The 10,987-nt window shown below is 41.0% G+C and overlaps 1 protein-coding gene across 1 annotated transcript in view; it reads left to right on the top strand.

Annotated features, from left to right (window-relative positions):
* The first annotated feature begins 857 nt into the window (after window positions 1-857).
* LOC134565141 (mothers against decapentaplegic homolog 2-like) overlaps window positions 858-10,987 on the top strand; it is a 60,101-nt gene continuing 49,971 nt past the window's right edge. Inside the window, exon 1 of the mRNA XM_063424589.1 lies at window positions 858-987. The gene's annotated coding sequence lies outside the window, so the exon portion shown is untranslated. The remainder of the gene's footprint in view (window positions 988-10,987) is intronic.

Raw genomic sequence — 10,987 nt, 5'->3', positions numbered from 1 at the left:
GACATGCTACAGCACCTTAATGTCTTTCTTGGAGTGAGGGGCCCATAACTGAACACAGTACTCGAGGTGCAGCCCCACCAGTACAGGGGCACAATCACAGCCCTCGTCTTGCTGGCCACACTATTGCTGTTACAAGTCAAGATGCCCTTGGCTTTCTTGGACACCTGGGCACGTGCTGGCTCATATTCGGCTTCTGTCGACCAAAAGACACAGGATGCGATCAGGTAAAAAGGGGCCTGGTGAGGGCTGGGATGCAGGCCATTTTGTCCTCACCATAGCTGCGGGGACTGTGCAGTTTTGTGCCCCTGAGGGGGTCACCGTGGTTCCCATTCGTACCCAGACTGAGGGAAGAGGTTTTATCCTCCCTTATCCAAGGAACATTTAAACCTCGATTTAATTACGGCTTTGTTGGCCGCTTGAGGGCAGGAGGTCCGGAGGAACGGAGCGGGGGGTGGTATCAGCGTGCCGGGGCCGCTGCGGTTCCTGAGGTAATTTATGTCGGGAAACAGCGCGCTACTTTTTTCAGCTCCCACCTGGGCCCGGCGCGGAATGTTGCGGCAGCGGCGCGCGCGCCTGCGGGTTACTCAAACTTCCGCTCCGATTGTCCTTTCTTGATCAACCACCCCCCAATGGGCGCTTTTAACGAGAAGAGATCAATAAGCGCCGCCCTGCCCTCGCCGCGCGGAGCACACCACCCCGCCCAGCCGGATTCACCCCTCTTCGCCTCGCGTCTTTTTTTTTTCCCTTTCCTTATCTATTTTTTCGGGCCGCGTGCAGTCGATTGGCGGCTCAATCCGCCAATCGGCGGCTGGGGTCGGGCCTTGGCAACCGTTGCCCAATCCTCGCCCACTGTTTCTCAAGTGACGAACGGCCGAACCAGTGCGCTGCCTCCCCGCCCACTGCTGGGGTCGGGTGTGGGGAGGGCGGGCGTCCTGGGGAGAGCAACGCTGAGGGAGCAGGGCGGCTGGGCTGCTTGCTGAGGAGGAGGTTGGTCTTGGGTTGGTTTCGACGAGCGGCTCGGCTGCGCTATGGGAAGGAGTGCCCCGTCGCCGGTGTATGGGCTGACTAGGGCCGGCCTGGTCCCGGCGGGAGACGGGGGCTCGTCCCCGCGCCCTCTTTCATGCGCACTTCTTCCCCCTTTGTTGTGGTGGGGCGCTGCTGGCGCTGAGGGCGGCAGAGGCGCGGTGGGCCCCAGTGGTGGCGGCGGCGGGTCGGGCGGCTGTCTCTCCTGGCGGAAGGAAACTGCCGCGGGGGGGGGGGGGGGGGGGGGGCGCGGCTCCTGCTGGCTGCTCCCAGGGTCTGCTCCCAGGAAATAGGACCGGGAGTGTCTCTGTCACCCCCTCCGCCTGCCCCACACCGGAATAGCCCTCGGCGCGCGGTGTTGAAAGGTGGGAAGGTTTGGCTTGCGCCCTCAGTGTGTGTATGAGGGGAGGGGGAATAATATATGCTTTTCTTATCTCTCCTTCCTCTCTTGCTTGGACGTTTTTTTTCTTACAGAGGTTAGGTGTGCAAAGACTTCGTGCCGGGGTGGTGGAGAAAGCTAGAAGCAAGTTGGAAAGAAGTGTTTAGGATTGTAAGGTTTCACTTCAGCCAGTGCTCTTATGTGTATTCCAGAGCCATGGATGTGAAATATTTACAGTTTACATGAGACGTGTACATGCGAATTGATTTGTGGTTTTCTTCATGGTATTAGTATTAATGCTGTGGCTGTCCATGCATTGTAACATGTAAACAAACATCGTGTTAAGTATGTCATCTGCCTAGACAAGCACATGGGAAAAGTTGTGTTGTGATAAATGCAAGTAGTTGGTGTTACTGCTGAGTTCCTTTTTGTAATTTTGTGCAGTTCCTATTTGTATTTTTTTCTGTAGAGGGTGGAGGGAAAGAGGAAAAGTGTGACACTAGTCTTTTAGCCTTCATTCTGGGGAAATAAAAGAAGACTAAAAAGTGGGTGAGTGAAGAGCTCTTGTGATAGTCTTGGACAGCTGTTGAACAGCTGGAATTCATACTGCAGCCTAGTCCCATGTATTTTTGTTTGTCTCTCACAGTTTTTGACTAAAAAAACCCCAACGGGGGTGTTGTGCTCTTTTCAAATAATTTACAAACAAGTGGATAGCATTAAGAAAAAGTTTTGCTTACGGGGTTTATCATCAAACTATTTCTGAAAATAATGCTAGTGAATGCTGCAACCTGTGTAGGGCTCATGTTATAACAGTTCATGGTTATAAATGAGTCAGATTCCATATGTAACAAGAAGTTTATAATAGCAGGTTATTGGGAGACTTCACATAACAGCAGGTTTGTCTTTTCTTAAGTGTTCCTCTTAGCCTCGATAGCTGTACTTTCAGATTGATTTGTGACATTATTTCTGTGGAGACTGGACTCTCTAGTGAGAGACTGATTAATCTTTGCTCTGTTCTCCAAACTGGGAAAAAAACCCAAACCAACAAAACCCCCTCTTGTTAAAGTGAAAGGCTTCCCTTAGTCTATACAGCAACATCGTTCTTCTTTCCTATGCTTCACTGCAGTGTGGAGCTTGCATTGTGTGAGTAGATTTAAGTATGTGTTTGTTCTGAGGTATAGCTTTAAAACTTTAATGTTTACAAACGAGTGAGTTAGGGGAGAATGAGAATATAAGTAAACAGGTTTGTGAAGTCCCTTTCCCCGTTTGCTTAGCCACTATCGTGATGAGAGCGTTAGTTACAAATGCCTTTAAAAAGAGAGGGGAGGGTCTAATTTAAAGTGGCTTAAATTTAACTCAAAGACAACTCTTAGCACATATTTAAGAGCATATTGTGATTTTAATAGAGTAACCTGGTAGTTGATTGTTGTTCTGCAGTTGTGTGGGCCAGACTCAGACTATATTGACAGTCACCAAAAGGATTGAGTGTTTGGAGATCCAATTTTATTTATGGAAGAAGCTGGGTTTGTATAATATAATCTCGGAGAAGAATTTGTCAACTTTCCTGAGGTTCTGCTTGATGATTAAATAGAGCACCACAACTGGGAAAATGAGGTTAAAATCATTGGTCTCCTAACCAGTCTCTTCTTTTATTCCACCCAGAAGCTAGATGCATGAACAAAATCAAATAATTACAGTGAATCTCCAAATGAAAGTCCCTTATGGGTTCTCGGTTTTCCTGTTTCACTTGATCTTTCAGAAGTGTTGAGCACCAGTTGATATACTTGAGTTTGAGTTCCAAAAAAATCTCTGCTACTAAACACAACTTAAAAAAACTTGTTTCCACCTCTCCAATCCCTTTCCCACAAAAGCACTGTGAGAATAGGCCTGGATAACGACTGATCTCTGCTTGAGACTGAAATGAATTCCTAAGTTTTGTTTGTATGAAGAAAAGTGCACAAAAGTTTTAATTATTATCAGAAGTATTTTTGAGCTTTCAAATGTATTCAGTGCTGCCTTAATGATTGTGCATATAAATGCCCTGTAATTGAAAGCATCCATTTATGGGCCTGACTTGCTTAGTGGGCTGTAAATTCTGCATTTCAAAATGGATTTAATGACTTTTATCATAAAGCCATTAGCTGATTGTCAAGTGTGCTGAGAGGCAAACAATACCTAAGCTAACTTTGCCAAAATATTTATAATTGTTGATTTGTTAAACTGAATTGCTGCAGGTCATGCAATGGGATTAGGTTTTTTTTTTTTGTAATAGAGTAGAGAGTGCAGGCAGCCCTGTGTTGAGTACTCTGGGCTGCTGCAGAAAACCTTCCTAAACATTCCCCTCCACTTTCAATAGAGAAACTGTTACAAACAGTAAGGCTTCGTTACATATGACTTTTTATTATGATGATAGGTGACAGCCATAAGTGGTCAAGTAAGACCAAGAAGAGACTGAGAGAGCAGTTCCTGGGTTTCCTATCAGTTTAGTCTGGGACTCAAGCTAGATTTAATTACACTGGAGCAATATGAGCTTATGGAAAGTGAACTCTGCTTAACAAGGGGGATTGTTTGAGAAATGTTTATGTTTGGCCTGTATTGAAAGTGATCTTGTGTTAACTAATTTTTAAATGCAATTGTTTGCGGTTTAGTGAAGTGGAGAAGCTGCTAAGCTATACAGATAAAAACTGAAACAGGTACCGAGGTACCTGATAATCAGTTCTGTGAATATTCCTGTCAAATTTCGCCCAGGAGTATTTATTTTCTAAAATAATCAAGTTGACACTTTGTTACACATGAAAAATTTTAGTCAAAATTAATGAGGTAAGAGCTTAAACTGCTGTGGTTTGGAGTGCTTCTTTGGTGCTTTTGTGGGGCTATTATGGCCTTTTAGCTTTAAGGAGCAATGTTGTTGGGTTGTTCATAACACTAAGTGGAAGAAGTTTGCTGCTTTGCAGAGACAGGTGAATTGGCTGACTGCAGTTGTAATTTTCCTCATTTGCAATTCTAGGGGAGTTGCTAAAATACCTTGGTCCTATTAGTAATTTCATCAAAGGTTAGTAAAATTAACATCTTTCCTGTGTCTCCAGTTGCATGCAATTTTAGTATACCATGAATGAATGTGTCACATAGACTGCAAATTTCTAATAGCAATATAGCTTTTCATTACTACATTTGGATGTCATTTGCAGTAGTCCTTAGTAATTAAAAAAAAATCCAACTTCTGAAGCTTTCCTAATGTCATGATTGTGCTTATTTTACTTCTGTGTGTGAGAAATATGAGTTTTCTCATTTGATTCATAACCAAACTTCATGAAGAGAGTGACAGGAAAAAAGTCTACTTTCACAGTAGATAGGTAATTCTGTTTTCAGTGAGCTATATAAAGGTACTATAGTTATGCAGAGTTTCAAGATGCATTGCAATAATAGAGCATAGTATACTTTAAAGTTGTGCATGTTGAGTCTCTGTAGGCATGTTTGAAATTCTCATTCTAAAGCTGACCCCAGACCAAGAATTTTCCTTGCTCCTGTCCCCCCCTGTCCTGTCCCCCCGTCCTGTCTCCCCCCCCCCCCCAGATCACAAGCAGCCTGCCTCATTGGCTCGTGTCAAAGCTCAACCAGGACCTTGGCTTTTTACTCCTTGGAACTTTGGGCTGTGAGCTGGCCAGATGGAGCCCCTTGGGAGGGAGCTCTTCAGAGCCACTCCCCACTGCTGGGCTAATTGGCTGAAAAGCTGAACTGGGAGGTCGATTTGAGGGTATTGCTCAGTAGGGCTGCATTCCCCTTCCTCCAAAGCAACAAAATCTAAAACCCTAACACCCAAAACCCAGTAAGGGAATACTTGAAGCTGTTCTACTATGGCTGAAATATGAGGAGAGAAGATGAGCACCATCTCATTTTCTTGTGTGATTGTTCTTCAGAAAAATATATATGTGACAGTAGGCTTGAGCTTCTCCAGTATGACAAAACCAAGTGTCTAATATTCATTTGTAGAGAAAGAATTAGCCCTTATGGAATTGTGAAAGGCAGGTTTTGGAGGGATTGTGGCTGCAATAGAAGTGAAATGTCTTCTCTTGTCTGTTACACTGTGTAATTTAACTAGAGTGTATTTACTATCTGAAAGGGAAAAAAAGTGACTTTGATTTTAGTTTGAAGTTCATGCAAAATTCAGGTTTCCTGCAAGTTAAGATCATTAACATGGAGGAGAACTTTCTCAGATTCCACAGAGGATAAACTGTCTCCTTGGATGGAATAACACAGCCTGAAGGATTGAGAAGCAGACAATAAGTTTTGGTTTTTCTTCTCTTCAATGCAAGATGAAATATTTGTTTTATTGTTTTTCTAAGTCTTAATGACTTTGACTTAATATAGGAGACATGCAAGTATTGCATAAGCTATTCTTTTTAAAACTTCAACTCCCACTATTGTTTAACCTAAGGTCTTGATTCTGCCTTAAATAGACTATGCTTCAATTAATGTCACTTTATTGTGAAACCAGTAATATCACAGTGGTACATGTGAAGGGAAAGGGTGGATATACCCTTGTCTTCGTGCAGTTGGTGAAATTGATAAAGAATCTTGTCCAAATTCCAGGAGTAATGAAAAAAATTGCCTTAAAAAATCTCAAAAATTGACCTAATTTGTGAGGAAATGAGCTTGTAGACTCTTTCTCAAATACCACTTATTATTTTCCTTGATCTTCTTTCCTTAGGAGCTTAATTTCTGTCCTCTTTATTCCAGAACAGCTCTTGCAAATGAAATTCCTCTAAGACAGAATGCTTCTAGTCAAACGGAGAGATCAGATTTCTTTATTTTCAAGTCTAAGATGAATAAGCAGACTGATATGAAATATGTTGCATAAAGTTTTAGAATAAATTAGCCAGAAAGCACTTGATACTTTTGGTAGCACCAGCGTGTTTATAGTATGTTCTAGATACTCAGGAAAGGAAAATTTCTCTTGAAGATGTTAGTCTGATAGCATGCTGTCTTTAAGATTTACTTTGTATTTTATGCTTAGTTATTGCTGGGATAATGGGCTTAATATTTAATACTTGTTCCAGAGAACCACAGTAGAATGGAATAAATAGCAGACTTGACTCAAGCTGTGACTTTAGAAGCTGCCAGCTATGACACTGTTTGACACTGTAGAAACGTGTGCATCAAGAAGCAGAGATACTATGGGGGCAGAGATGAAATAAATATCACCAGTTAGGCAGTTTGTAGCTTTTTAATTATTAATCTGTTAGGAATAACAGCATGTGTTCCCTGTGTTCCATCAGTCTAAAGAAACTCTTGTACCTCTCTGGGCAACAGTGAGTGTACCTTGAGTACTCAAAGCTGCAGTTTTAAGGAACAATCCAGAGAATGTGAAAAGGGATAAAACAGTCGAAGTTTTCTGCTATGTATTGCACTGCTGCCTTGATAGTAATAGTTCACCTATAGTTGAGCTCAGAAAGGGGTCTTAAAAAATCTCTCTGCAGTTACTCAGAGTCCCTGTATGTTGGTGTGTTGTAGTGGAAATTAAAAATAGTACATGGGAATTAAAAATCATATTTGGGCTGTAGTGTTGGGCCTCAGTAGAAGAGAGTGAGCAAAGGAAGAGGCAGTGAAAAGAATAAGTGATTGTGAAGCACGCTTAAAATCCCTAAAAGAAAAGGCTGTAAATGAGTACTCATTTTTTTGAGATGGTTGGTTGTAGACTACAAGGAAATCACAAAAACATATGACAAGGAAGAGGGGATATTACATATTTAGCATGTATTTAATTTGCAGCCAATTTAGCAAAGTGGAAATGTTTCTTGTATTGTTGGCAAAGATTGTTTTCTGGGTGTGTTTGGGGAAAAAGCATTTTATTTTATTTTTTTTTTTTGTGAATGAAGAAAATGTACAAGGCAAAAGAACTAGAGTAATGTTTTTAGTAAGATGCTAGTAGCAGCAGTGCCAGTGTATAAGAGGATGATTCTTTAGGAACAAAGATCAAAACCTGTATTACTGTGTCAATTTGAAGGCAAAAGTTGCAGTTTATTAATTGAAATGGGATTTGCTGGTCAAAAATGAGCTGCAACAGTGACTCTTAAACCTGTTACCATAAACACGGTCTCTGAGACTGGATAGATATTTAGAACCCAATACAGGTGTAGGGCTCCTCATTTTTATTTGAGCCCCTGCCAGATATTCAGCATCAGATATGCACTCTGCCTTCTGTGTCCAGTTCCTCACGAGGTGTAGATTTCTGTCTTAGTACTTTTTATTTAAATTTTAGTGTTGAGAGCTTTAGGATAATATGAGCAAAAAGATAAGTGAGAAGATAACCATAGACTGATACAATTTTTCTGTGGTCTTTAGGTCAGTCGTCTTTGAGTATTTGTAATTTAACTGAAGTAGTAAAGCTTTCAGGCTTGGCATCTCTCCAGAGGAGCATCCCAAACTGGATGAGCTGTGTTCAGATACTTACTTTGTGACAAAAGACTGATGATAGCCCTCCATTTGAGGGTGGGATGTGATTCAAATGTACAGAATCATGAAGCTTGCAGGCAAGATGAATACAAACAGTTCTTCAGCAAAGCTTGCAGTGGTAGTGTTGTCCACAAAAATCAGATTCCTTACCTGATGTGCAACAAGCCAATAATTACACACCTGAGGAAGACTATTTCAGAGTTGCACAAGCCTGGGTACTCAGTGGTATTCCACAAATCAAGCACACCAACTATTAAAACTTTTTACTATTTATACACTTTAGCAAACAAAGGAAATAGTGTTCATTTGCTACAAGTTACATAGTTCTCTTATTAATTAATATTCTATGTTCTATTGGTTAATGATTCCCTTGCTTCTAATGCTAATTATTCTGCATGCTCCGTCTTCCTCTTTTAAGTCAGTGGATTTCTTGGGTCAGGGGTTCGTGAGTCTGTGGTTGTGATCTCCCCCTGCCAGAATTACCTTTTACCCAGTCGGAGCCAATTCAGCACAGTTGCTGAGTTTGCTTTAATAGTTTCTCCCTTATCTTGGGAGGTCTGCTAAACATCCTTGTGGCCCGTAAATTCTGCATTCTTTGTGTCCACTATCAGTGGTACATCTTTCTTGCCAAGCTTTGTTAACCTCCCCCTAGGTCTGAGATAATTGAAACATGTTGAGCCCTAAACTTTAACAAGACAATTCTACCAAGTAGTTTGTCTTTGTAACACCTGGACATCACTTAGAACTTGTTAGCTGCTCCTGGTTTCATGGATTAAATCTCCCTTCTTTTTGATTAGGCTTGAAAGTATATAAAGATCAAAGAACATCCCTTCTTAAGAAAATTTTACATATTCCACATTTTGCAACAGTAGAACAAGAGACAATTTTTGAAACTAAGAAGATGATAAAGAAAATAGCTAAAAATAGTTCTTTAAACATTGAGCCATTAAATTCTGGTGCAGTCTGCCATGAGGTTGTGGAGACAGATTCAAAAAGTAGTTAGATGAATTTTTGGGCAGGAGGTCCATAAATAGCTGCTAAAGGGAATGGGTAGGCATGTAACCTTTAATTTACTGCTGTAACAGTTTAAGATGCTGAAGAATTATGAGAACAGGTTCAGAAAAGAGCCAGGTTCTTGTGCTTTCCTTGAGTAGCATGTCCTTTTGCCACCTTTGGAGATTGAGTGCTAGGCTAGATGTACCACTCCTGGCAGAGTAGGGTATTTTTTATTAATTTATTGATTGCTACTTTTTCCTTGCATAATTTGCATTTTTCTAAATTGCTCATAATTCAACCTAACCATGCTTTGCACTTTGCTCTGTCTCTTATAGGCTTGGAGCAGAGTGCTGCTCTCCTGTGAGTTGTCATCACAATTGGCTGAAGTATTAAGATGAATGAAGTCCTGTCCTACTTGTGTCATATTTTCTCTGCTCTATGTCTTTGAAAGATACAGGGCCACTACTGAAATAACTTAGTGAAATTCTTATTGATACTCCTGGCAAATCCCTGACATGGCAAAACAGTAGCTAGAAAGAAGAAGCTTGTTTAAACCTCCCAGACTTAGTCTGCAGCTGTGGTGTATGTTGTGGGGTTTTTTTGTTGCCTTTTTTTTTTTTTTTAATAGATGCTAAGCTGTAACAGTTATTGTAATAAAGGGCTCTTTAAGTGTATCTCTTTGTGGTTTATATTTTTTAAAAGCTACTTTTCACTGGGATAGCAGATCAAACACTGACAGCTTCTAGAGAAGCTGGATGAGCACATGTCTATAAGGGAACTGGTTAAAAGTAAGTATAGTATCTGGAAATTTCCAATTAGTTAGGTCTGAACTTAAAGTCTTTTGAAAGTGGGAAAAGAATGATTTATATTTTTCCCCCTCTGAGTATGTCAAAATAGTGTGAGAGTTTAAATATACAGAAAAACTGAAATGTATGGGGCTTCTAAATTCTTTCCTGCTGCAAGACTTAAATTATTCAAATGTGCATTTGAAGCAGAAAGGCAAATCTTAGTTAAAAAAAAAGAACACCAGAGAATACAGAAAATGATACATAGATCAATCTTAAGGGAGAAAATACTGCAAAATTGGATACCTCATCACAAGGAGTATTGTAAAGCTGAAAAATTGGATAAAAGCATTGATAATGTTTAGAGGGCCTGGAAGAATAGGCAATTTACCTTGGTGGTAAATGAGACCATACTGAAGTGTGTGTTTTATAAGACTGACAATCAAAGGAATATTCTGCGGCAATGAAAGGTAAAAAATTTGAAACTAAACAGGAAATATGTGTATCTCAGTGAACTCCCTAAATGGGGAGAAGAAATGGTGTGTGGATAAGCAGTGACAGTGGTACTTGGTTGCCCACACCTTTCAACACCAAATTTAATGTTCAAGTATCAATTGCTAGTATTTAAAATGGGATCCTTAAAGCAAAAGAGGTTATCTTCTTTGATTTGGTCTTTTTCAATTTCTTGGAAATGCCTCTGAAGCATCTAATGTTGGCCTTGCTCAAATATTGAAGTCTTTTTCTAACATTCAGAGTGACTGCTATTCCCTGTTTCAGAAACCTGGTGTGAGAGTTTGTTAAAACGGTAGAGGCCATGCAAGCCTCCTGTTTCATCTCTGGAGTTACTCAGTGTACTGTATTAGGGGACTAACATGTTTTTCTTCCAGGCTTGTGAACAGTTCAGAACATGCAAAAAAGGAAATGTAAAACTGCCTATTTGGCTTTGCCACCAAAATAAATGATCTAAGTTAAAAGTATATGCCCAGATTTACATTTCCAGCAAAGCAGTCAGTGCTACGGTGGCTGCTGAAGGCTGGGACTAGAGTCTTGCATACATACTCCTGTAACTCCCCTGACATCAGCTGGAGTACTTACAGTTCTCTGTGTGAGCTGCTGTAACTTGTTAACCTGAAAGAAAACTAACTCAGGAAAAAAAAACCCAAAACCACTCATAAATGGATCAGTTTTTACTTGGTTATCTAGCTGAGTCTTTGTGGAAAGGTATTAGCACAGATGCAAAGGTGGTAGTGATGGTGGTGCCACAGGGAAGAAAAGGGGAGGGCTGTGCTTCCTGTGGCAGGAAGCTGTTGGGTTGGCTTGCCTCCCTATGAAACTGTACCCTGAGTGTCCT

This window comes from Prinia subflava, assembly GCF_021018805.1.
Source record: "Prinia subflava isolate CZ2003 ecotype Zambia chromosome W unlocalized genomic scaffold, Cam_Psub_1.2 scaffold_36_NEW, whole genome shotgun sequence".
In the NCBI taxonomy this organism is placed as follows: domain Eukaryota; kingdom Metazoa; phylum Chordata; class Aves; order Passeriformes; family Cisticolidae; genus Prinia; species Prinia subflava.
Note: the sequence above shows the minus strand (reverse complement) of the source record. Positions and strands in the feature narration are given on the sequence as shown.